Below are 25,447 nucleotides of genomic sequence, written 5' to 3'. Positions count from 1 at the left end.
TTCCCCCATTTCATCTTTCTTCCTCTACCCCTAAATCTTCAGCTCAGAATAATCCAACACCAATGTTGCATATCTGGGGATGGCATATTCTAATTCCCTACAATACAAGGTGGTCTCATCTCCTACTTCTGGTATGATTGTGACCTCTAATATTAGCTTTTGCTCTTAACATCAGTAATTTCGGCTAATTATTGAGCACATTTTATATGCTCTGCTAAGCATGTCACATAATCTATTTCATTTCATGCTTTCAACAACTCTGTGAAACTCAAAGAAGTGACCTGTCTACAATCACACAGCTACGAAATGGGAATAGTCTAGAAGATCAGCTCCACTCTCCACAAATGCAGATTACTCCTGCATCTCCATCTCCACAGCCTCACTACCATGGGGCTAAACTCAGCCAGGAGTCAGAGTGAAGATGTCTTTTCCTGTGTTTGTATTTTGCTGTGCCAAGCACCCCCGGAGGCTAAGACTTGTGTGTTATCCATCTTCACTTGTTAGCCCTGAGAGGTCTTTACACACAATGGACACTTAAATCCACTTGATGCTGCTGCTGCCTTTATAACCTGACAGCAGTGACGACCAGAGTCCAGCACTCTGGGTCGCTCAATAAATCCCTTGTCAGAGTGATTGCTGATGGCTTGTTTTCTTTCCTTTGCTGGACTATTTATAGAAGAACTTTTAGCTAGCTCCAAAACATAATATTCTCCAGGGATACTTTTTGGACCTTGAAACTACATCCTGCAATGAAAAAAAAAAATTGCTAGGATTTTAGGTAAGGCTCAGATATTGATCCACATGACCTCTCAGATTACTCAGTTCTGCTTGGTTGAATCCTGTTATTCCTACCCAATGCTACCACTGTTTTAAATCAACTACTAACATATTTAAATAAATTCTGTCTAAAGTAAAACAAAGCATTTTAAATCATTTTAGCAATGAATTCCATTGCCTAAAACAAGTTGTTGAATTATTTCAAACTCCTTTGGACAATCTGAGAGTCAATCAGCAAATTTAGAAACCAAGGTAGTCTAAACTGTCATTTTTCAGAATAGGACAGAGGAACAGAGGAGAATGAATTTGCCTGATGTCACAAAGTTAGTCTTTGTTTCATATATAAATAAATAAATAAAATTCAATGATTATAATAGGTACTTTTGGCTGTAGCTGTGTGGCCGTCCTTTTCTGAATACATTGCTTTTTTTTTTTTGGTTCCAGGAATTGAACCCAGAGGTGCTTAACCACTATGCCTTGCTAACTTACTATAGTGGCTTTGAACTTTTGGACTTGTGATCCTCCTGCCTCAGCCTCCCAAGCCACTGGGATTTCAGGCATGTGCCATCATGCCTGGCTACTACTTATTATTTTAATACTGCTGACTGGCATAACACCAGTACAATACAAGTGCTCAAAAAGTCTTTACTGAGTGACTGTATCAAACATGTTGTATATTTCCAGATAAAATACTTGCTGTTATCAGTTACTGGCCTAAATTTTTAAAATGATAAAAATGAATGCATTCTGTAAAAGTAAAATTACCCCAGAATTAAAGAGTCAAGAAAGACTTTATTCAAGACTGTTGCAACAGGAGAGATCCAATTCAACTCCACTGAAACCAAAGCAAGAGAGATATTTTAAAACACCAGAGGTCTGGGGCTGTAGCTCAGTGGTAGAGCGCTTGCTTAGCACCTGTGAGGCACTGGATTCCATCCCCAGAACCACATAAAAATAAAGTAAAGGCATTGTATCTATATGCAACCAAAAAAATATTAAAAAGTAAAAAAAATAAAATACCAAAGTGAATTAGAAGAAAGTGTTAGAAGGCAGAGGTGAGACGCCGGTCAATGTGGTGGCACCATTGGGTTAGCTAATTTATGCTTACTGAAGTCAACCTTCTACCCACTCAGGGAGACAAAGGGATGGTTTTTAGGTCCTTGAGAATGACATTCCAAGGTCATTAAGCTAGCAAGAAGCTGGGAGAAGATTCATGTCTCAAAGGGGCAGGGACAGATTTTATGATTGCAAGTTTTCTAAGTGAATGCTCTAACAAAAGGAACGTCAGGGGCCGGTAGCCAAAAAGAAACCTGTATAAAGCTTTAGTCCAGCTTAAAGGGAATATTAAGGCCGTCTTGGTCAGCACCTCTTGGTAATGTTGGAAGATTAAGCACATATATTTGCCTGCACTGTCTCATAAAACTCCAATAAAACGCTAGCAAAATAATATTTTTGTTAAGGTTTAAAATCACAGGGACCAAAAAGAACAGGAACAGAGACAATAAAAATTAAAAAGCAGATAAAAGCAGATACTGACATGGTAGGGAAGGTTCATTCCCAAACCAGCTATGTAGAAAACCAAGAAGCAACTCCAATGACACTGCGACCCCTCGGGCCCCGCCAAGATGTCTAGGAATTGGCCCCAATAAGAACCTCTGCATGGGCGTTCGCAGCCACTGCTGCATCGCTGTCGCTCTCTAACGCCAGCGCTGCCTCTATCTCGTGGAGCTCCACCCGAAGAAAAAGTGAGGTAAATAAGGAGTTCTTTCTACCATGGTCTACAAAGTAGACTGCCCGCCCATCAATGGGTGGTAAAGCACCCAGGAAACAACTGGTTACAAAAGCCTCTCTAAAGAGTGCGCCCTCTACTGGAGGGGAGAAGAAATCTCATCGTTACAGGCCTGGTACTGTGGCACTACATGAAATGAGACATTAACAGAAGTCCACTGAACTTCTGATTTTCAAACTCCACTTCCAGCATCTGGTATGGGAAACTGCTCAGGACTTAAACAGATCTTCAGGGGCTGGGGCTGTGAATTGGTGGTGGAGTGCTTGCCTCGCAGGTGCGGGCGCTGAGTTTGATCCTCAGCACCACATAAAAATAAATAAAGGTATTGTGTTCATCTGTAACTAAAAGATGCTGGGAAAAAAACACTATTTAAAAAAACAAACAAAACAAAAAACAGATCTGTGCTTCCAGAACGCAGCTATTGGTGCTTTGCAGGAGGCAAGTGAGGCTATCTTGTTGACCTTTCTGAAGACACCAACCTGTGTGCTCTCCATGCCAAATGTGTAACAATTATGCCAAAAAACAACCAACTAGCACGTCACATATGTGGAGAATGTGCCCAGAATTGTAGATCAAAGGCCCCCACGCCAAGGTGCATTATTTTGAAGTTTCAGGATATCAGGAGGGGAAAAACAGAAAATGTCACAAGCAACAGGCTCCATGTGAAGTATGAAGAATCAGAATGACAGCAGCATTGCAAGGTGAAAGGGCAATAGAGCAAAACTGGAAGATCCAGGGGGATAAATATATGAAAAAAAAGTATTTCCTAACCAAGAATTTGTACCTATCCAAGCTCTTGTTTATAAGTGAGGTTGGGCTAAAGAGAAATTACATGGTGTAATTTTCCCCAAGAAATCAATGTGTGCTACAAAAATGCAGGAACAAACCATAAGAGGAAGGCATGGAAAGTAGAAATGAAGAGATCCCATACAGGGAAGGGGAGAGAAGACTCCTGGAATGGACAGAACAGGTTCATTCCAAGGTCACAGGCATGCCTGGCTGGAGGGCAAGTCTAGACCGAGAGAGAATAAAGGATCCCTCAGTACTTTTTGTTACAAAGATTAAAATGACAGAACACCTGCAAAGATATTTAGATTTTGATGGCAACCAGGGCCTACCCCAAACTCCTTTTCACTGAGATTTCCCACTCTACTGCCTGTCTTTGAGTTTCTGCAAAAACCCAAGTAACGGCGGCCTGCATCCCTTGCAAGCTCTGAATAATAGCAGAGCTAGAGAAATCTGCAATCTCTTTCAATCTAAAAAGGACCAGGAGAGATTTTTTTTTTCAGAGTACAAATGATTCCTGTTTTGTGCACCTTATCAGATGTTTACTATCCCCACACATCATCCTTTGCCTTTACTTGTTCTTATTCTTATTGGTTGGTTTTCATTTTTATTTATTTCCACAAACCTAAGCACAAAAAGGGAAAAAGCATTTTTTAAAAGCATGGAAAAGAAAAAGCAATAAAAGCAATGATGATGTACTATGAGACTTGGCTGTAAGTAGCACTTTCATAATAAAAGAAAATGTAAGCATTAAATATTAACTCATACTTTTGTTTTCATCGAGAGGGCTTAAAAAATGTATTTAGTCTTTCTTTTTCATACAATTTGACCATCTCTATTTTTTTTTTCCTGTGCTGAGAATGAACTTCATGTGTGCTAGGCAAGCGCTCAACCACTAAGCTATACTTCCAGCCTGACAATCTCTATCTTTTAAATCAAGCGTTTAAACCATTTACATTTAATGTGACTGCCTATTCTTCTGAAGTTTTGCTGGAATTCTCTCCATGCCCTACCCCCACTCTCAGTACTCTGTCTCCCCAAGTTCCAGGCAACTCAATGTCCCCAGACCTCAACCTCTGCCTTCCCAGATACAGTGAGGATGCTGAGTTCTGCTTCAGATCCTCCTTCTGATGGAAAAAGTGCCTCCAACCAGAGAGCAGAGTCACGGCGTCTGTCTCCAGCCTCACGGGATGACCGTTCTGTGTTGCACATAGTGTGATATTCCACAACCACTTCTTCATTTTCTGTCCAGCCTTACAGTTGTTGGTGTTGAGAGAATAAATCCAGTTCCAGTTAGCCAATCATGATGGCAGTGGGTGCTGCCCTCATAATCTTTTCAAATGAATAAATTACCTAAAGAAAGCTTCACATATAAGCTCCCAAATTCTGACTAGGAAATGATAAATTAGTGTATATATTGATTTAATAAAATATTCTATAAATGTAGCAATATGAAATGTCCTTCACCCTGATCCCTCACTTACTATCCATGTCCCAGCAATGGATTTTCTCTCACTGCAATGGATTTGGCCTCCTCTTATTCCTTGCACTTGAAAATCATGGTGCAGATGTGTGGACCTCAATATATCCTCCTCGCAGGACAAGCTTTTTTTTTTTTTTTTTTTGGTACTGGGGATTGAACTCAGGGGCACTCAATAACTGAGCCACATCCCCAGCCCTATTTTGTATTTTATTTAGAGACAGGGTCTCATTGAGTTGCTTAGTGTCTCGCTGTTGCTGAAGCTGGCTTTGAACTCATGACCCTCCTGCCTCAGTTTCCCCAGCTGCTGAGATTTCAGGCGTGTGCCACCATGCCTGACTAGGACAAGTTTTTTCAATGCAACAGAAGGGATTGCACTTATCAAAGTTAGGGGGAAATGTTATCGCCCAGGACTTAGAGTGTCCCAGCCCTGAAGATCGTTTGATTCAAAGTTCTTGGCGGGGTGTAACTGTCCTCCCCTGTACACATTATTTTTGTGTTAGTGTTCTTCGTATCATAGAATCAGGCAAATCTGTATTCTCTCAGTCTCAAAGGAGCCAACAGAGATTTTCTTCAGAGCACCTGTGACTCGTGCTGATGCCTTTTATCTGATGTTCACTGCCCCCACATGCTCTTCTTCTTCCTTCTCACTCTAATTTTAATAATGATTTTTAAAGTGAAACATCTAATCTTTATAATTTATAAATTCCACTAAATAATCATATAAGTAATACAAGATTTACAAGGAACCTAATAACTAACTCCTACTATATAGACTACAGGTTGCATTTGTCCAAGGTCAGGTAGGTATTGATAACAGAGCTAGTAATAATTCCAAATCCATAATTCTTTTCACCCTATCCCATCTTTCCTTCAGTCTCTTTCTTATTCAGTGGCCAAATTATTTTTTCTCAACCAGTCTTGCTTTTAAGTTTCATGTTTGGTGTAACTATGTTTTTTTTTTTTTTTTTTTTTTTTCATTTAGAGACTTCCAATCTCCCAGAGTCACAGACAGCAGTTGAATAGACATATTAAGAGACTCCTTTTTAAAATGAAGTTTACAATGTAGGTTTGTTATTGACGTCTCTGTCTTGATGAGTACATAAGAATGTTAAAAGCTGTTTGTAAGTGTACTTGGGCATGAGCTGAAGGCAGTGTTTTTTGAACCAGTTGGTGCAGCCATACCTGTGTGAAGTCAGGTCTCTGCATAGAACTGTGTGTATCAACAGCTTTGGTTCTGAATTTCTTTCTTTCCTGGCTCTCTTCTTATCACCCTCCTTGCTCTTGCTGCTTTGTAATTTTTAGACATAACGGAGTTAATAACAGTAATAAACTTACTAAATGCACACACACACACACACATACAATCTGGCCTACAGATGTGTGTGTGTTTAGTCTGCACAGTGCTTTTATAAGATGAGAAAACCAAGAGCTATCACATGAAAGTCAGAATTTTCACACTGTCTTGAACAATTGGAATATCTTGCAACAGTGGGCCTCTGACTCCTCCTGTGACAATGGGCTGGTCCTAAGATGTGGCTGTGCTCCACAGTCCTTTCGCTCCTGTTGTCTTACGTCACCCTCACTTCATTCATTAACTTTACCTGCCTCAGTTTATGATTTTGGCCAAAGACAAACCAAGACTAAGCAGAGACTAAAATGTCTGTACATAGTCGTGGTGTCATCTGTTGGTGAAGCACGGAGATGGGGGCTTTTGACCTGAAAAGTAGGTTTGTTCTTCTATGAGAACGGTTGCAAGTTGAAGGTTTGTAAATATATTTATTATGTATGAATGAGTACTCAGCATAATTCCTCCTCCTATGTCCACACCTATGAACCTGTAAGGGACTGTAGGTCATCTTCTGACCTTGGCAAGACCTGCAGGAGATGTGTGGCTGTGTGTGTTGTGCACGTGCCCTGTGAGGGGCAGGAAGTGAGAGGTTAATAGCCCGCTTCCCACGGACACTGTTCCTGGAGACCTGGCATTGCAGGTACTTACGCATCTGGCCTTTTGAAAGAGGTCCCGCCTTTTCAGCATTGCTCTTGAATGTGACTTCTCATCGCATAGAAGAAAAGGCACAACTTTGGAATCAAAACACCTTGGTAGCAGCTTTTACGGACTATTTGATCTGGAAAAAGCTACCAAATTTCTCTTGTCTTTGATTTTCTCATCTAAGTATCAGGATGAAATAATGGCAACTTGGGGAGGTGATTGTGATACAGTGTATGTCAGAGGCGTCCCTAAAACCTTCTCTAGTTAGGGCATATTATTCTAGAAACAGAGACGGTAAGAGATGCAAGTTAGGCCACTTGTGATATTGATTTACTTAGTATTTCAGGCTGACAGTTCAAAACACATTCCATTAATTTCAAAAACTAATTTTCCATACTTAGCAGAAGGCAATACATTTTGAAAACATCACTTTCACAGAGTCCCAATTAAAATGCCATTTGACCAAATATGGCAAGATTGTGTATACAGTTCGGTTATTCTAACATATCTTAGTCCTGGGCAGACCTTCCACATGGAATCTAACTGGTCCTTGGATTTAAGGAGTAATGGCAATAAATCTTTTCCCAGGGCCTCTGTCCTCCTTTCATTACAGATTCTCTTCTTCGAAATTCAATTATCAAAGCTTCAATATCACCATCTTGTAGGTGATTCTTTTTATGACCTCTCCTGAGGTCTATAGGCCTCACTGATTATGTAAGAGATACTTTAATTTGAATTTCCTTTCAGTATCTCACAATCCATGAATTCAAAACCCATCTTGTTTCCTTTCTTATCTTCTCTCTCAGCAGCATCAATAATCTCTCAATTCCATGCAATGTAGGTTCATTCAGTGATTACCACGAGCACAGTCACTGGGTTTGGAGTAGCCTGGAACCCATTATTCTCCTTTGTTTTTTGCATCTAGACTAGATGAGTCTTTGTCAATGTCAGTTACATCTTTCTTTATTTTCCACTTCACTTGTACCAAGTCTAGGGCCTCCCACTTCCACTTAAATCATAATGAAAGACCTTTAGCTTATCCTACTTCTTATCCAGCTTAAGGACCCTAAAATATAGCTTTCCATCAACACTGTTTGGTGTATCCTAGTGAAGAACTCCAGTAAATCTGTATCCTTCTACCTGTCTTAAAGCTTTTCATTTTCTGACCTTACCTATCTTCTTGTTTATCTTATTTATCACCAAACCTCCACTACTCCAGACTAATTTTGGTTTACCTGTCCACCATATGCTCTTTAAAAAAAAAAAAAAATGGGGGATGGGTACCAGGGATTGAACTCAGGGGCACTTAATCACTGAGCCACATCCCAGCCCTATTTTGTAATTTCTTCAGAGACAGGGTCTCACTGAGTTGCTCAGTACCTTACTTTTGGTGAGACTGGCTTTGAACCCATGATCCTCCTGCCTCAGCCTCTTGAGCAGCTGGGATTACAGGCATACACCACTGTGCCTGGCTTCTTGCCTCAATATTTTTCCTAGATGGAGACCTCCTCGATATCTGTCCAGCTCCAACAGGACTTCAGTGGTTGAGCTAACTGCCACCCCTTTTCTGAGACTTGTCTGACTTCCTTCCTAAACTTATTTCTGTCTTCCTGAATTTGTAAGCATTAACAATTGGTGCCATGCAATTATTACTCCTGTTCACCCATGCTTATTATTGACTATTGTTCAGGAGAGCCAGTGTTGCCTCTTCAACATTGCGGTAAACCCCTGGAGGAACAATATCACATCACGCTGGGTCTCTATTTCATCAAGCTCCCTGCGTGTGGCAAATTGATTGAAGGAAAAATTGAATGCCTTGTTAATTTATTGGGATAAGTGATTTGAAAATTATATTAAATTAGGTTTTAACAGGTTTAACTTACTTTTCAACACATACATCCCTCTTGGGCAAGCAACTTACATTCTTCAATAAGCTGACTAGAGGAAATGCCATAACTGATTTTTGAAGTAAAAATTGGGAGGGACCCAATTTGATGAGTACAGAATGTACTTTAAGAGGCAGTGGCACAAGATATTTGAAATCAGGCCTGTTCTAGAAAACTCTGAGATATTTGGGAAAAATATCATCAGATCTCCTAAATTCATCCTATGTCTAATATTTAAATACCTCTAGTCCTCAAGAGAGGAAATCAGGACAACATTGGCTATAAAGTTGACAATGGGATTGATTGCCCAAAGAAAGTGACAGGAACCTTCCACCCACCCAAGTACCATGTCATTTTTCCATGAACTAGGCCTGCAGTGATTGAGAATGTGTACTTGAGAATACTTCCAAAGGGTTGAGCAATCCATCTGGCAAACGCATTGGACACCATGGGATTTGTTATTGTGGGGCTGTGCCAACACCACGGCTTATTTAATTGCCTTAGTCATCAGGCATCAGTGCCACTAATCTTGGGGCTTACTGAGTGGTGTCTGGCTTGGGTGTTTGAAAGACCAAATAAACAAAGCCAAACAACTATAAAATTCTCCCACATCTGAGTCCTGGAGGCTCTGGCCCCAGCTCACAACCGTCCTATACTAAGGATCACCCCTCTGTAAAAGAGGCATAAGATGACAAAATGACAAGAGTCGAAGGATTCTCAAAGGCTCTGTCCACCCACAACACAAATGCCCTGTCATCTCCTAATTACCATTTGAGTAATTTCTGTGTATTTAAACAATGTACCCAAAAAGTCCTAGTTTAAGCACAAAGGTATTACTTGGACTTAGCGACCTGTTAACCCCTTAGTTCTCTGCTCAGATCTGTATGAACTGGCTATCTTTCTCAAGTTGGATTCTGAGAGAATTGACATCAGGTGGCTTGGTTATTTTGGTGGGTTCAAAAATGCAAAAGTTATCATCACACTATTCTGCAGGCTAGGAATAACAAGTTCAGGACAATGTGTCCTGAAAAACTGTCATCATAATGAGGGAGAAGAAGAGATGAAAAAGAGAAAGTTTCCTCCTTCATGATTTTGCTTCCACCTCACCTGACATTCATACCTTCACACAGCAGGTAGCATTAGATTAGAATCTAGTAATTATTCTGTGAGACCTGTTAATTTTGCCAGTTGACACATTAGAAACTTAATACTTACTCACAATCCTCTAAAAGTTCAGTCAAAAAAAAAAAAAAAAGAAGAAGTTGTTGTAAGGACAGAAGATTAAAAACCAGACATTCTGTTACAAAAACAACAACAACTTCCTTCTTTGTCTTAAAAATGTTCCTTTCTACAAAATGTTCCCTATCACAGGAGACTTTATACTTCAACCTTAACACTCCCTGGAGTCTACCTGCACTAATTTGTGATATTTCTAGAATAAAATAATCCCAGAACAATCAAACTCCTTGTTGCTGATGACAGGAGAACTAAAAAGGTGTTTAGAAGTGACTAGGCAAAGTTCAAGTTCAAGATGGCGGCTCCTGGGGTGGGCAGTCTCCTAGTGGAGAGAGAACTGGCCAGAAGAAGGACGTGGAGCTCTGATGGGAAAACATGAGATTGAAACATCCTACCTGCCCATTGTTGAGACCTCTAATATAGGAAGTCTATTTTGAGTATCATCTGAATATAATGTTTTGGTCATTCCAGTGGGTTTTATTAGTTAAAAACATGAGATAGTATCATCTTCATGGCATAAAATAAAAACCACCATCCTCCTGCTCCTTTGAAACTATCACCTTTCTATCTTTCTACAAAATTGCCCTTCCTACCAAGGCTCTGAGAGGAAAAAAAAAAATGCACTAATGATGAAGTATACAAACAGAATTTTCACATGCCTATGAATTTTTCCAGAAATGGAAATCAAGGCAACTTCATCCATTAGCAAAATAAACCAAAGAATTACTTATACACACACACATACACACACAAATGAACTTTTGGATGCTCAGATTACATTGGAAGCCAAGATGAGGAAGAAGAGAGAGGAAGAGGAAAAGGAAGGGGAGGAGGAGGAACAGGAAAAGGAAGGGGAATTATTTTTCCAGTTTTTCTTGTCTAAGAGCACTCTTTTGGCGACTATGATGCACCCATCTGGTGCATGCCATTCAGATTGGACCACCTTGGCCCTCTCTGCCTGGTACAGAAGGCAGCAGGTTGGTTGCACCTGAAATTCAATAGAGTTGCCAGTTCATCCAGTTGAAGCCCATGAATCGCCAAGATAGTTTTTCTCAAAATGATCCCATAGATCATCCCATAGGTCACCACTCTGACCACACCAAGAAGGTCTTGAAAAGACGGAGCACGGTAGGACCATATAAGTGCTTCCTTTACAGCTCATCCTTGTCCTTGGCACGCGTACATTCTCAAGTTCAGCTCAGGACTTGAAATGAACAAGAGACTAAGACAAAGTAGATTTGGCTATATTGGCCTGGAGTGGATTCCTGGCCCAAAACCCAGGGCACTGACTTGAGTGGTCAGGTTTCCAAAATACAAAAGGAAACAGCCAGGGGAAGGAGAAAGGGAATAGTGTGTGTTTGCGACAGGGGTGGGGAATGTCTGTGAGGGGAAGAAGAACGGAAGGACAGATTAGAACCATGGCTAGCCACTCCCACTGGATGTGCCTCCTTATTCCCTGGACTGGATTTTCCCAAGTACCCCCTCGGGTTCTCTCTCCACTCTTCCCTGTGTGATTTTTTTCCCCTGGGAAGCTGATCTTTATGGGTCTCAACAAGGTGTCCTCATGCTGTTTAACAAATTTCGATGGCATCAGCCAATGGAAGGTACTGGCAGTGTTCTGAAGTGGGAAGAGAGTGAGGTTGTAGTTGGCATGGGTTGACTGTGTCTCCTGTTAAGGGTAGCTCCTAACAGGCGGCTTCTCCATGCTACCCTCTCTGTGTTGATAACTTTGCTCCCATTTTGCCTTGCAGGTCTAGGGGTAGTATTGATGTCGATGGATGCTAGCTGTCACCAGGTGGGGGATCTGCACTGTTCCTCACTGACTCCCCCAAACCCTGCCCATACCTCCTTAAATAAACTCTTTTAAGGTCAATTGTTTGAGTGTGTCTCAATGGTTTCCCATCAAGACAGATACAATCTCTAAATACAAGAACTTTTTCAAAGGCAGTGATGGAGATTGAGCTTGAGAAAAACAGGCTGAAAATCACAGTAATATTAGTCCCAATTCTGGGATTATTGATAGCAGTGATACAGGCCATCCTTTTGTCTCTACATATAAACAAATAGAAAAAAAACAATCAACTAGGAGTTAGAGGACTTGTTTCTGGCATGGAATTTACCCCACATGGGCTATATGGCCTTGCCCATTCATTTAACTTTAATAGGACTTGGTATTCTCATTTGGAAACAATCTGTTCGACATACTTCACAGCACTGTTAGGAGATTCAAATTATCATAATGCTTTGAGAAAGGCTCTTTCTTATTTGTTGTAAAAATTCAGTACATTTTCCCAAGCCTAATAGTAACATCAACTCCTTTGAAAATTTCCTGAGTCTCCCAGGAAGAATTAATTCTTCCTTCTCTGTGTTCACATGGCAGTTAATTCAAACCTCTAGTAAAGCATCTATTGCATCAAAGCATAGATGAAACTTTACAAGTTTTTTACTTGAGTTGGATGGGAAGCTCCTTTCAGGTATCCCGAGCACCATGTGGAGCTTAGCACATGAAGGTCTCAACAGCAGCGGTTGGAGGAATGCATATGCTCTTCCCTTTACGTAACCTCCAGAAGGAGCAGCCCCGAGAGCCACAGAGAGCTCCACCAAATGATGCAGGAACAGACTTCACAGGCAGCTCGAGCAGACAGCTGGTTGTATACAGTCTGCTTTGGACAGACGAGCCAGCCTGATCAGATTTTTTTCTCTCAAAATTTGAGTGATTTTTGGATAGAGACTTTTATCCATCAGAGAGCTTTGGAGCAGGAAGTACTGGGAATCTGGGACTTAGCGTGGGCACTTTTGAGACCATGAAAGGTTGATACAGGTGAGAAAGCAAGCACATAGAGGGCAGAGAGCAGAGGAGCCATGCAGAGCAAAGTGGAGACAGAGGGCACACTGCCTCTGACAAATGGAAATTCTATTCCTGGGGACTTTTCAGACCCTGGAAGGCGGAGTTGTATTTCTTCTAGTGGCCCTGGATTTGTTGACATTTCTCCTCTACAGTTGAGCTAGCTTGTGTGGTTTTCTATTTCTCAGCAATCCAGTGAACTCCAATTGGAACATCCACTCATCGTCAGCTTTCATGGTGGCTGAGAGTGAATGTGTCAAGCCGGACCAGCTGGATACGGATTCTGCTGCTGGGGCCTGGGCTGGCCACCTCTGTGTGTCAGATATGGCATATGGCTTGCCTTATTTCTTACATCTATGAACTTCTTCACATACACCCGTTTTCCATAACTTAGAATCTTTCCTGTTTGCTGAGCAGATGCCGCTTTGCCATCAGGTGTCACAATCATGTTAGGGTCAGCCACTTTATTCTCATAGCTCACTGTCCCTTTCCTCTATAGGTTCTCACATGTCATACAAATTCTTATACACCACAAGTCTCCAGGGAACAAAACAGACAAAGAAGAACAAGTAAAGGATGAAGCTCTCAAGCAGGCCATTAACGTAGGCCAGTCATAGGCTTGGAGATGCCCATCTGGCCCCCACTTCCGGGCTCTGGGTTAGGGCCTTCCCTTCCCAGGGCTTCTGGGTAGAGAGTGCTTCCAAAGACCCAGCCCACACTGAACCAGAAAGACAAGGCTGCTTTGGGACTTCCTCATTTTTTATTCTTTTATTTTTTGCCTCTGGGGTCTGATGGAGCTGGAGACCTTAAACCAGCTCCCAGAACTGTTAAAAAATCAGTTGGATTCCTGCAGTACTCAGGAAACAACCATGCTTTCCCAGTACCTGGGAAGTGACAATCTGGTGGTTGGAGATGCTCAGAATCAGGACTTACCTCCAGTAAATCAGCTCCACTTTAGCATCCAGTTTTGGTAGCTGTGGTTTGAGAAGTGCTGACCTGGCAGGGAAGGCAGGAACCTGAAAGAGGAAGAGGGGAGAAGCAGCGGCTTTATTATGGCGACCAGGCTTTGCATGTCAGCCACCGCCCCTTCTTCATAAGGTAGTTTCAGTGGGAAGATCACATCCTTGGACTTAGCTTAAATTCTTGCATTCTACTTTTAGGAACATTATGCTGATGGATATCATTAAATAATTATCATCATAATAGATTCATTTCATGTTTGATTAATTATTAAACAAATGAAGTAACATTCAGCTATCGAGTGCACTAAAGAACTTTTATGAATATTGCAAGTTGCAAACTTTCTGGGGGAAGAAATGGCTTTTAAATTTTTATTTCTTTTTCTTTTTTCTTTTCTTTTTGGCTTCATAATGGCTTTAACAATAAAAATGATAGTACAAAAGAAATATTGACAGTATGACCAACAACTTGGCTCTACTTGCAAGGATCATAAGTGATCATCAGAGGTTATGTGTTGGCACTGGAGAGAGGGGAAAACCGAAGTCGGAAATCAAGATTCTTTGACCAGATGTTCCATTTGCTTCCACCAGACCCCTTTCACCATCTCTTTCCCGTGTCTGGGAGGAGGGAGTTCGCATTCCCCCTCACACTTGAGCAAGCAAATATCCTTTGAAGCTGAGAGTGATGGAAGTCACCTCCCGTGACAAAGGGCTTTGCTCTTTGCTATAAAGTGAGAACCCAAACCTTGAAGTTTATTAAAAACCTTATTGTAAAATCAGGGTGATAAAATACAGTTCATATTATGGCCAGAAAAAAAAAAAGAATATAGGCATCTTAGACAAGAGGAAATGATGAACACATTTAAGCTGCTATAGTCCCTGGTGAGCGGAAATCAAGCTCTGAAATCACAGAGCCTAGGGTAGCGGCTACACATTCTGGCTCTGTCACAAATTAAGCACTGACTCAAGGTTATTATTGACTATTTCTAAGTCTCAGGTATCTTATTTCTCATGGTTACCATAGAAATCTTAAAAAATTAAATGTTTACTGTGATAACTGGTGAACTGGAAGCTCTGTAGTTTGCTGGAAGATGCACAGCCACTTGGATGCCTTGAGTTCTAGTTCCTGTGACCCACTCTCAAGCCCCTGGGTGACAGGAGCTGAATAGTGGGGCATCCTTTTATATGAACAGCTCACTTTTCCTCTTGGGGGCCATCCCACAGCTCCCAGATCATCCTCTTCCTGGAGCCTGGGCCAGAGGCCTGCGAAGGGGAGGGTTTGATCCACCACCTAAGATCAGGAAGGTTCTGTGCTTTTTGTTTCTGGTTTTTCTCTGTCTTTCACTGTTCAGTTTTTTATTTCATTACCTCCCAATCTGAATGCTTTAGTTTGTCTCTCTCCCCACTTCTACATAATCTATTTATTAGGTCTAACTTTCTAATAGTGGCTTGTAAGAATAAGAATAGGACTAAGGACACGTTTTAGAAGAAAATTAAATATGGATGTAAGAAGAACTAAGACAGAGGGCTGGGTTTGTGGCTCAGTGGTAAAGCACTTGCCTCGCAAGTGTGGGATACTGGGTTTGATTCTCAGCACCACATATAAATAAATGGATAAAATGGTCCATCAATAACTAAAAAATTTTTTAAAAAAAGAAAAACCAATACAATCATCTTGTGAATTCTTTCAAAGGCCAAGCTAATCCCTACTGGATATGACAAAATTCTCAATCTCTGTCTCCACAGCCTCAATGACTCTTTTTTCTAATTGATAATCTTTTATCTTCAAACATCAATATGCAAGATAAAATAAAATGTTTTAAGCATAATTCCTTAAAGAAAAATTGAGTTCATCCTACTCTATTTATTTATTCTATGGCTTCATTCTTAGTTAGAAACAGTGACAACTCATGAACCAGAAGAACATCAATATGCCACAGCAGACATAGGGCTGGACCATCTCAAGCCACTCATAGTCTTGTTGGAAGCACAGAGAGTGACAATTCAGAATGGCAAGTTCCATGTTCGGAGTCAGCATTGGGAAGTAGTGAAGGGCTAGAAGATACCAGATGCAGTTGGTTATTATTTTTCTTTTCTAGGATAAGTATTTTCCCATGTCTCCTTTGAGATAGGTTTATGGATTAGCAGCCGTATGTGAAATGTGAGTTGGATTAGAGAAATATTAGTTTTGCAGCTGGCTGACTAAGCAGACCCAAAGGATATAAATGAAGAGTCAAGTTAACTTGACTAGATTTCTGGTGGTGGACCACAAGGCTCTGAGGCCTTGTCTTATTCAGCTTTTGGATTTGTGGTTTCAAATAAAGTCATAGAAGTCATATTCATAATCCTAGGCAGAGGATATATGCCTGCCAGATACAACCAATTCAAAAGATGATGGTGTCAGGATTTATAACAATCTCAATATGTTGAGACATTGCCTCAAGATAAATCATATCCAATGTAAAAGGCAGGAAGGCTTCATTGTGATTGCATTGTTGATTCCTTCCAATGAATACTCTTATTATTTGCACTCATCAAGTGAATTTCTTTTCCTGCAACCAAGAGATCCCAAAGGAATACAACTGATAACATCAATTTCTCAGGAGGCTTAATCTCAGGGGGACAATGGAGCTACTAGGGAGTGGATGAGGGGAGCCGATCTGGACCCCATCCCCTGGTCTCCTTTCTCACCAGGACATAGCAAGGGAAGTTCTGCTAATTAATTTTATTTTAGTTTGAAAATTATAAAATTAAAACTCAAAAAGAGAAAAGAACATACCTTAGATGTCATAAATTCCAGAGCTAACCCTGTTTCTGGCCTAACTGAAGACAAGTACTAAACATAGGCAGGAATCCACCCCTCAGTCACTTAATTTTTGATTCCTGTGTGTTATATTCATTTTAGACAGATTCTCACTTAATGGTAGTCAATATGACCCTCAACATCTATAACTTACAATTCATAATTTAGCAGAATGTAAGCCCGAAACCCCTTTTTCGTTAGTTCCACCAGAGTCCTGGTGTAGACTCTAATCCACTTGGGATTACATCGCTGAAACAACCACTGTGGTCAGCATGGTGTCCATGTACCCATTTCTGGTTTGGATTATTTCTAGTCCCAGGAGGTGAGTTTCCATATGAAAGAGGAATCCTACAAATAGAAGCAGAGAGGAAGGGATACTAGACAAGCAAACACAATAGATGTCCACCCTGGTAATATTCCCATTGTACTCATCACAATAACAACTGAGAAGATAGGATGAGAAATGGCTAGAAGCGCTGGGGATGAGAGGAGGGAGGGAAGACTTGAGAGCTGTGTGAAAACTTGAGAAGAGTCTTCATGGAGAAGATGGGACTGACTTGGTTTTTTCATATTCAGAGGATGGAAATAAAAGTTTGGTTTTTTTTTTTTTTTTTTTTTTTTTTTTACTCAGGAAATAAAATTTTACTGTATGAAATTTACTTTTGTTACATATGATGAAAAGTACAGCCAAAGATCTTTTGCTCATTCTTTTCCTAATGCATTCTTGCAAAGTCACATTTTTATATAGATTATTTAACAGTTGTTACAGCAGTTGTGCTGGCAATAAGTGTATAAATAAGGAATAAAACGAAAAACAGATCAAAACAGTGCAGAGGGAAGAACACTGCCAAAGAGTAACCTCCAAGAACTTGGGATTTTCCATGGCAAGATGGTGTTGTAGGGTCATCACTCTGTAAACAAGGTTTGATGATCTGAAGCCATTCATTAAGATACTCGACAAGACCTAATGCGTCTGGGTTATTGTCCCCCTAGGAAACAAATTTCAGCAGAATAGCCATTTGGATTTCTTTAGAACAGCTTTCATCATAGAGTGTTTTTGTGATCCCTCTTCCTGGAACACGGACACAAAACTCAGAATCATCCATTTGAGGGATACGTGGGCTTTTTCCCATTTCTTGCCAGTTAAGGCTCTATTTTACTTTGAATCCTTTTGCGCACAGAAGATGTGAGCAGGTACCGGGAGCGAGTGCTGCGCAGCTGGAGATCACTGCGCTGGTAGGAACGACTGCTTGAAAGGACGACGACTTTAGCACAGCCACTGCTTTGCACCCAGGAGAGCAGCTTTTCACAGAATGACTTGGATTTATACTTGATAAAAATGGATCTTAACTGAAGAGCCACAAACTTCCTTGAAGGCAATGAATATACTTCAGCATTGTACTGAGCTCTGTTGAATTGTCTTCTGCAGTTGCATGTGGATTGTTTCCAACCATTGGCACCAGGCAGTCGGTACAGAAGTAGCCAATTTTACGCATGTTCCATGTAGAAATGATCAAATCTATTGCAAGCTGGTCAACGTTTCCAACGGATACTGCTGGCATCAGGAGGGTGAAGCCCATCAAGTCCAGCGCCCAGTCCCCACAGGGAACAAACATGATCGCCGCGGGTCAGGAGGGAAGGGCTGTGTGCGGGCTAGGAGAGAACCAGGGTCTGCACCTCGGGATGTACAGACGTGAGCCTGCTCTGTGGCCTTGCCAATCCCTGGGGCGCTGGAAATAAAAGTTTTGAAGAAAAGATTCTGGGAAGCTGATTTTAGTTCAACATGTAAAAAAAAAAAAAAACCCACCACCAACAACATTATAATTATTTCATTCAGTTGTCCAACAATGGCCCAGCTACTAAGCAGGTTCTTCCCAAAGAAGGAACTGAACAGGAATTCTTGGCACTTGAGAACCTTTCATGGGGTGGACAGCTGAATTAGATGACCACCAAGGCATCTATAAGGTCTTCCAACTCTTTGATCTTTAAGTGATACAACAGGCAGTCAATGCACAATTTAGAAAGTACATTGGCATCTGGCTACTTCAAACTCACAAAGTCTAAGGAAATTTGACACTGTAACCAGGTTCCTCACAAGTGTCTGTCAGCATTTGTATAAATGTAATCTTTATCCAAACACTTGTTAGTGCTAGAAAGGTCCAGATAGCCTCTGGGTAGTTTTTTCATTTCTTGATTTGAATTGAAAGCACCAAAAAAATCTTAGAAGTGGAGACTTCCCCTTACAAACACTGTGATCACATTATGACTACAAGAGTTGGTTAAGAGGAAGAGCAGGTTTATGTTCTGCAAAGAGCAGAGCAGGCTTATGTTTTGTGATGAGCAGATCTGGAGAGCTTGGAAAAATCAATAGTGAATGCTTCTCTAACAGTCTCTGAATGATGATAATGACAAAAATGATAATGATTATAACTTCAATTTATTGAGAACTTACTCATATTAATGACTATTTATGGCTATTACTTAAAATAGCTCATAGCTGTTATGTGCATGTACAAATATGTAACAATGAATCCCACCATTATGCATAATTACAATGCACCAATAAAAATGAACAAAAAATAGTGAATAGCATGCACAATCCTAATACTTCACACATATTATCTAAATACCTAATACAATCCTACCTAAATACAATCCTAAATACTTCACACATATTATCTCATTTAATACAAAACCTCCAGGAAGCAGAAGTACTACAATTATTGTCATATTGTAAATAAGAAGATGGGGACACAGAGATGAATAACTTTCCCAAGGTAATATAGTTGGAAGTGGTACTACTAGAATATACCCAAAATATTTTCAGATTTGTCATCTTCTTTAAATTATACAAAAAACCTATGCAAGAGGTATAAATAATTCCATTTTATAAATGATGGAAATAGATTTCAAGAATTTACTTGTCCAAAGTCATGTCACTGCCTAGATCTATGTCTCCTTTTTTTGGAGCACCCATTTACGTGGCACCTGGTAAGACTCTGGAGTAAGAAGTGAAAGGCCCATGTTCATGGCTGATCTTGTCAGCACATCTTGTGCCTTACGATTAATCTGTTGCATTTTTAATTCTGTTCAGAAGAAATGAAGCATCTGGCTAACCCATGGGCTTCTGTATCATTATAATTAATCTTTTGGTGGTTCTGAGGTTCTGAGTCATGTGATATACAGCAAGAATAAAAAAAAAATCCTAAATTCTCATGGACATTTTCTATAATATCAGAAGAAATATATTTCTACCCATAGGATCTCTGTTAAAGTATGCATTCATAATTTCCTTTTGTCTCTCTTTATGGTTCTTACTCCATGTTCTAATCTATTTATCATAAATTTAATTGCAGTGAATACAATGATTTTCCCCACAAGAATACCCTAAGTTAGCTTTACAGTGGTTGTCATGACCTGGTTTGGGTTGGGAGGGTCATCCCTGAAGTGGTGCCAGGGGATGCTCTGTCTGAAAGAGCACTGTCAATGTGGGGGAGGATTAGACCAAGGTCATGACTGAGAAGATGATAAGCCAGCAGCAGCACAAGAACAGAACAGAAATAATTAGAGAATGGACTGCAATGTCAGTTCCCAAACTGTGATGAGGTCCTTGACAGAGATGCCCCAAATGTGTGGCATCAGCTGGACTTTGTATTTGCATTTCTTTCTGCACTATAATTTTCATCAAGAAAGAAAAAAAAAAAAAAAAGAAAGAAAGAAATGTATGAGCTCTTTGTAATAAAGTCCTTTGTGCCATCTCTACCCCGATGTGTCTTTGCTGCCCAGGCTCACTTCTTCTTCTTCTGGCAAACACTTTTCCCAAGATGAAGCTCAGCTCAGAACTTCCAAATGATGGAATAAATAAATGTGCAAGAATTTAGAGGTTGAGGCATATAATCTTGGCTCTCCAACATCACTGCATGAAGTCGAATTTCCTCTGGGTTGCTATCAACTTAATCAAACGTGGCTGTTGCTTCCACAGTGAAGCTGTCCTGGTCTCAAAGGCATCACCAGTTATGTTACTTCTGAGGCCAGCTGGGGACTTCAGAGAGCACAGAATGCTCATTATTTTTTCCATCGAATCTTAAAAAAGTGTTCCCTAGAGTCCCGAGGAAGAGCTCAAAGACCTGGCTGGTGATGATTTATCTAGAATCAATAACCCAGCTGAAAGAGCCTCATAGATCCAGAGTGGTGTTACAAAGTTTGCCAGGAGAGTGAACAATACTTTACAATCGAATCTCACCTCAGTGACTGGCTCCTTTATTGGTGTAATTTCACAGTTGTTTTTTTTCCAGTATTTAACTGAAAGGGCCCAACATTTTTTGTTTGTTTGTTTACAGGGGATGTGGTATTAGTAAACTTGCTAATTCACATTGCTCAAACACATAGAAGCTGTTTGAGGAACATTAACCTAAAATTTCTTATAAAGCTTTTGCTGGCTTGTGTTCACTTATGTGGAGACCGGGCACTGCTGTGTAGGAATGGCGGCCACTTCCTCCACAGCAACCCTCCAGAATGGATGACTTCCTTGTGTGTGGTGAGGTTCAGTGCAGAAAGGGATGAACATTTGAGTAGTTTGAGGCTGCCTTCAGACACAGGGCTCCACCTCCCACTGGAGCATATTCTGATTCTTTTGGATTAGACAAGTGACTCAAAGGGTCAGCAATTACTGTCACTCGAAGTAACAGTGGATATATTGGATTGAAGGGGGAAATAAAAGGGAGAAGTGTTTAAATGAAGTTACATATGTTGGCTTCTCAGTAAATCTAAACTTTCGTGCTGACTGTCCATTTACTACTATGCTTCAATGTCATTGGGGTCACATTTCCTGGTAGCTTAAATGGCACACAGAGTCCTAAGTCTTCCAGACAGTTTTGTGATACATCTGTTAAAATGCTCCCGTTGAGATTTACCTTAATATGTGGGGTGTGGAGTAGGAAAACTAATTTCATCATCCTATTTTTGTATGTACAACTTAATAATAAAGTGATAATTGTGTTGTATGATTTTTTTGGCAATCATCACAAAAAATATAACCAGGCGTATCAGTTTTAAAAGCCTTCGGTGTCAGGCACAGTGGTATGGACCTGTAATGTCAGTTATTCAGGAGTCTGGGGCAGAAGGATTGCAACCTCAAGGCCAGCCTGGGCAACTTAGTGAGATCCTGTCTCAAAATAAAAAATTGAAAATGATAGTAGACTGAAACAGACATTATTATCTCATGTACATGACTGCACGACCGATGTGGGTCTGCAATATGTATAATCAGAAAAATAAGAGATTACATTACATTTATGTATGATGTGTCAAAACATATAAATGCATTCTACTGTCATGTACAACTAATTAGAACAAATAAATTTTTTTAAAATTAAAAAAAAAATAAAAATAAAAATAAAAAAAATTTAAAAAAAAATTGAAAAGGGCTGGGATGTAACAGCTCAGTGATAGAGCACTTGCCTAGCATGTTCCAGGTCCTGTACTATCAAAAACAAACAAACAAACAAACAAACCAAGGAAAATAAATGCTTTTATATAAGTTAACTAATTTGAAAATGCATGTGAAAGAGAGTGTGTGTTATCAGAAGAATTTGAGAAGTAGAAAGGGTGGTGATGGGAGGTATTTAGCTCTTTGAGTATCAGACTACGCCAGTACACGTACAGGGAGTAACTGCTAGGAGCAGATAGGCTCTGGTTTATTCTGAGGCAAAGCAGAGATTCCACCTTAAGAACAACAGGAGAGGATGAGCCTCAGGAGCAGGCCTCTGCTGCTGCTACCTAGGATTGACTTTTATCGACTCAGTCTCAATCGTGGGTATTCTCGTCCCAAGTAAAGCAAAGAATTTCTGAACATCTATTTACAAAGAGTGTTCACATCAATTAGGAAATCAAAGCCTTAAATAGTTCTGTAAAATGAGTCCCACTTCCCCGTTATCCTTTAAGAGTTTCAGTTGTAACTAGAAGTTTCCATTTCAATTTGGGTATCCTGCTTCAAATTTCACATTTGGAATTTAGTTATGCCCCTAGAAGAAGTAATTATTTAAAGTTGATTTGAAAACTTGGGATGATCCACAGTAGGTTATTATTAAGATATTGGCAAGAATAATTGGAACGTTTACTTTGTAGCAGAAATTGCTAATAATTTTATAAATCAACTTCACGGAGCCATTTGGATAATGTTAAAAAGTATTTACCTAAACATGTTTCAAAACTTCATTTCCTGGAATCTAACTGTTTAAATAACTTCACCATGGTAAACACATGAACGTAATTTTGCTGAAGAGTTTATTTGGGCCAGGAGCCATCAGATTGGTTAATTAGTAAAGGATGATGTAGTCCCTGGGGAGAAAGTATTTAAATATGACATTTGAAAAACCTTTTTAAACATTAATGTCAAGTCTTTAAAATATTTAGAGGAAAAATTGCAGGATTGTAACACTAGGGAACTTACATAAGTTTCTTTATCTGCTTGAGTTTAAAGTAATTATCATGTCATTTCTATAATTCACCAATTCTGAAATAAAATGATTAGTATGAAATAAAAGCAGGGAATTTGATAAATATAAAATCCCCTGTGGGATGAAAGAATTTATTATGAAAGCCTTTTTTAGTTGCACCACTCATTAAAGACAATTAAAAATATTTTTAAATTCTGAGACTTTCATTTTTTTCCTTTATGGAACACACCTTCAAATAAGGAGGTAAGGCTAGGTGTAGCTCAGTAATAGAGTGTTTGCCTCGTGCCCAAGATGCTAGGCTGGATCCCCAGCACCGAAACAGAAACAACAACAACAACAAAAACTCACAAGAAAAGGAAAACAAAATTTTAAAAATGATTGAGCCTTCTCAATGTTTTTTGTTTTTTGAAATATGTCTGTACTTTTTCTCCTGATTATTGGCCATTGAAAACAGTCTAGCATTGTGGGAAGAGCCTGATATTGTTGAAATAACTGAGTAAAAATAAAATAATGCAGTTGAAAGCTCCTACCACATAGTAGAGCCTCAATAATCAAGTATGAAATTCTTCATTGAGATGAAAATTTATGGGAGAAAAATTATTTAATTGGGAATTTAACTTTCAAAAGTCATAAAATTTACTTAGGTCTAAATTTTTTAAAAATGCATATTGTGCCCTTCTGCATTTGCAGAGACCTTGGAATGACATGCTATTTTCCCACCGCAACGTCGTTCATGTGCCAATGATTAACTGCAAGCATTGTTTATTTTGTCTTCATTAGTGGGAGCTGACAAGAGCCCCAGCTTTCTTAGCCTCAGGAAGAGTCAGCTTTGATTAACTTGCCATATTTATTTCAATTTCATTCAAACAGTGGTCTGGAGTCAAAGACACCACATGAATCAACGATGTTTCTAAATTCACAGGAAGGCCATTTTCACAGACAAAATTATCAGACAATTCTGCTTTGTCCAGACACCTTTGTCCAGCTATTGCGTTCAGTCATCAAAGTCTGAGAAAGGAAGTCTGTATTTAAATGAAAAAATAGCTGATGACCAGTTTACTGATTGCTTAACATCTCTATCAAAGACCATGTTAGTTTTCATTTAAGTCTGTTTAAAGTACAAAAGCAAGCATGCTCAAGTGTGTATTGAGAAGAGAAACAATTCCTAATGAGCAGAAAAGGAATCACAGCAATTTTGCTTCTCCTCTCTATGATGTACTTGTGACCTTGAGTCAATCTGTAGCTCCTGAGGCCTTCCAGCTGTATCAAATGAACAAGCAAGATTAACATCGAAATAGCTTAAGGGTTTCTGCAGATTTCTTAATTTAAAAAATATTAACAGAGGTTTAGAGAAGCAAAAATGTTTAGCCCTCTAATTTCAACCCTGTAACTCTCTGTTTTAAATATCTCTTCATAGTACATCTGTCCACCCACCCACCCATAAGTGTATTAGACATAATGAGGAGTTGGAGGGGTGGGGATTCACAAGAGATTTGGAGATACCAGAAATGGAAAATTAGGGCTGGTGCAAAAGTAAAGGTGACTAATTATAGATCCCAGTTGGGGCTCCTTTTTCCTAGTTGTATAGAATTCCAGAGGTGAACTTCTCTGATATTCCTATCTTATCTAAACCAGAAATGATTAACACTGGTTCCATCTACAAGGTCACAATAAGAACCAATTCTGAAATGTGCATGAACAAGGTGTGAACTGAGACCTTCAAACGTGGTGAGCATCTCATATTAAGTACAGGTATGTGATGTGGACCCCATATTAGTTTTCTCAGTGAGGAAAAAGTTACTTCTAGAGATTCTTATATGGAGAAAAGTGGGGTACAAGAGAGGCAGTCTTTCATTGCCTCAAGAAGATTGTTTCTTTTGCTTATCCCTACCAAAAACTAACCAGAGGGGTTTTCCTTTCTTTAAAATATTTTTTAAAAATACACCATGACATCTTTTAAAACTACACCCAAGGTTCAGATGTGTTCCTCTTGCTTCATCCCTACCCCCTTGATCATCTGCTGCAATGTAACAGACTGTGATAGCCCAAGTTTGTGGGGGGATGGCTGGTAAACCAGCCACTGTAGAACAAGAAGGCTTTGGCTGGGAAGAAGAGAGAAAGGTCTTCTAGAATAAGGAAACAACATAAGCAAGAATGAAAGATGGCAAAACAGTGTACAGGGAAATTTAGCTGTGGAAAATATCTTAAGGTCATTTTAAATTTTAGCCCAAAAGATCATTTAACATTTAAAAATGATTCCTTCTGAGAGGTCAGTCCAATGAAGACTTTAGTTCTTTATGAATCTTGGCTATTTCATTTTACTCTTTATCTTTCTAACAAACATGATTTTATTAAATCTACTACTCTGAAGGCCGAAATTACTTTCAAAATGGTCACATAGAAATCGTTTATAAGAACCTGTTCTTTCCCAACAG

General features: G+C 39.7%; 1 long non-coding RNA gene and 1 pseudogene across 2 annotated transcripts in view; both read right to left on the bottom strand.

Moving 5' to 3' along the window:
• LOC306665415 overlaps positions 1 to 25,447 on the bottom strand; it is a 461,853-nt gene that overhangs the window by 118,929 nt on the left and 317,477 nt on the right. The window lies entirely within an intron of this gene.
• On the bottom strand, positions 17,165 to 18,170 carry LOC306666475 (proteasome assembly chaperone 2-like; annotated as a pseudogene). Its single transcript has one exon. The product of its transcript is annotated as a proteasome assembly chaperone 2-like (transcript).

This window comes from Sciurus vulgaris, assembly GCF_902686455.1.
Source record: "Sciurus vulgaris genome assembly, chromosome: 7".
NCBI lineage: Eukaryota > Metazoa > Chordata > Mammalia > Rodentia > Sciuridae > Sciurus > Sciurus vulgaris.
This window is presented reverse-complemented; position numbering and strand designations above follow the sequence as displayed.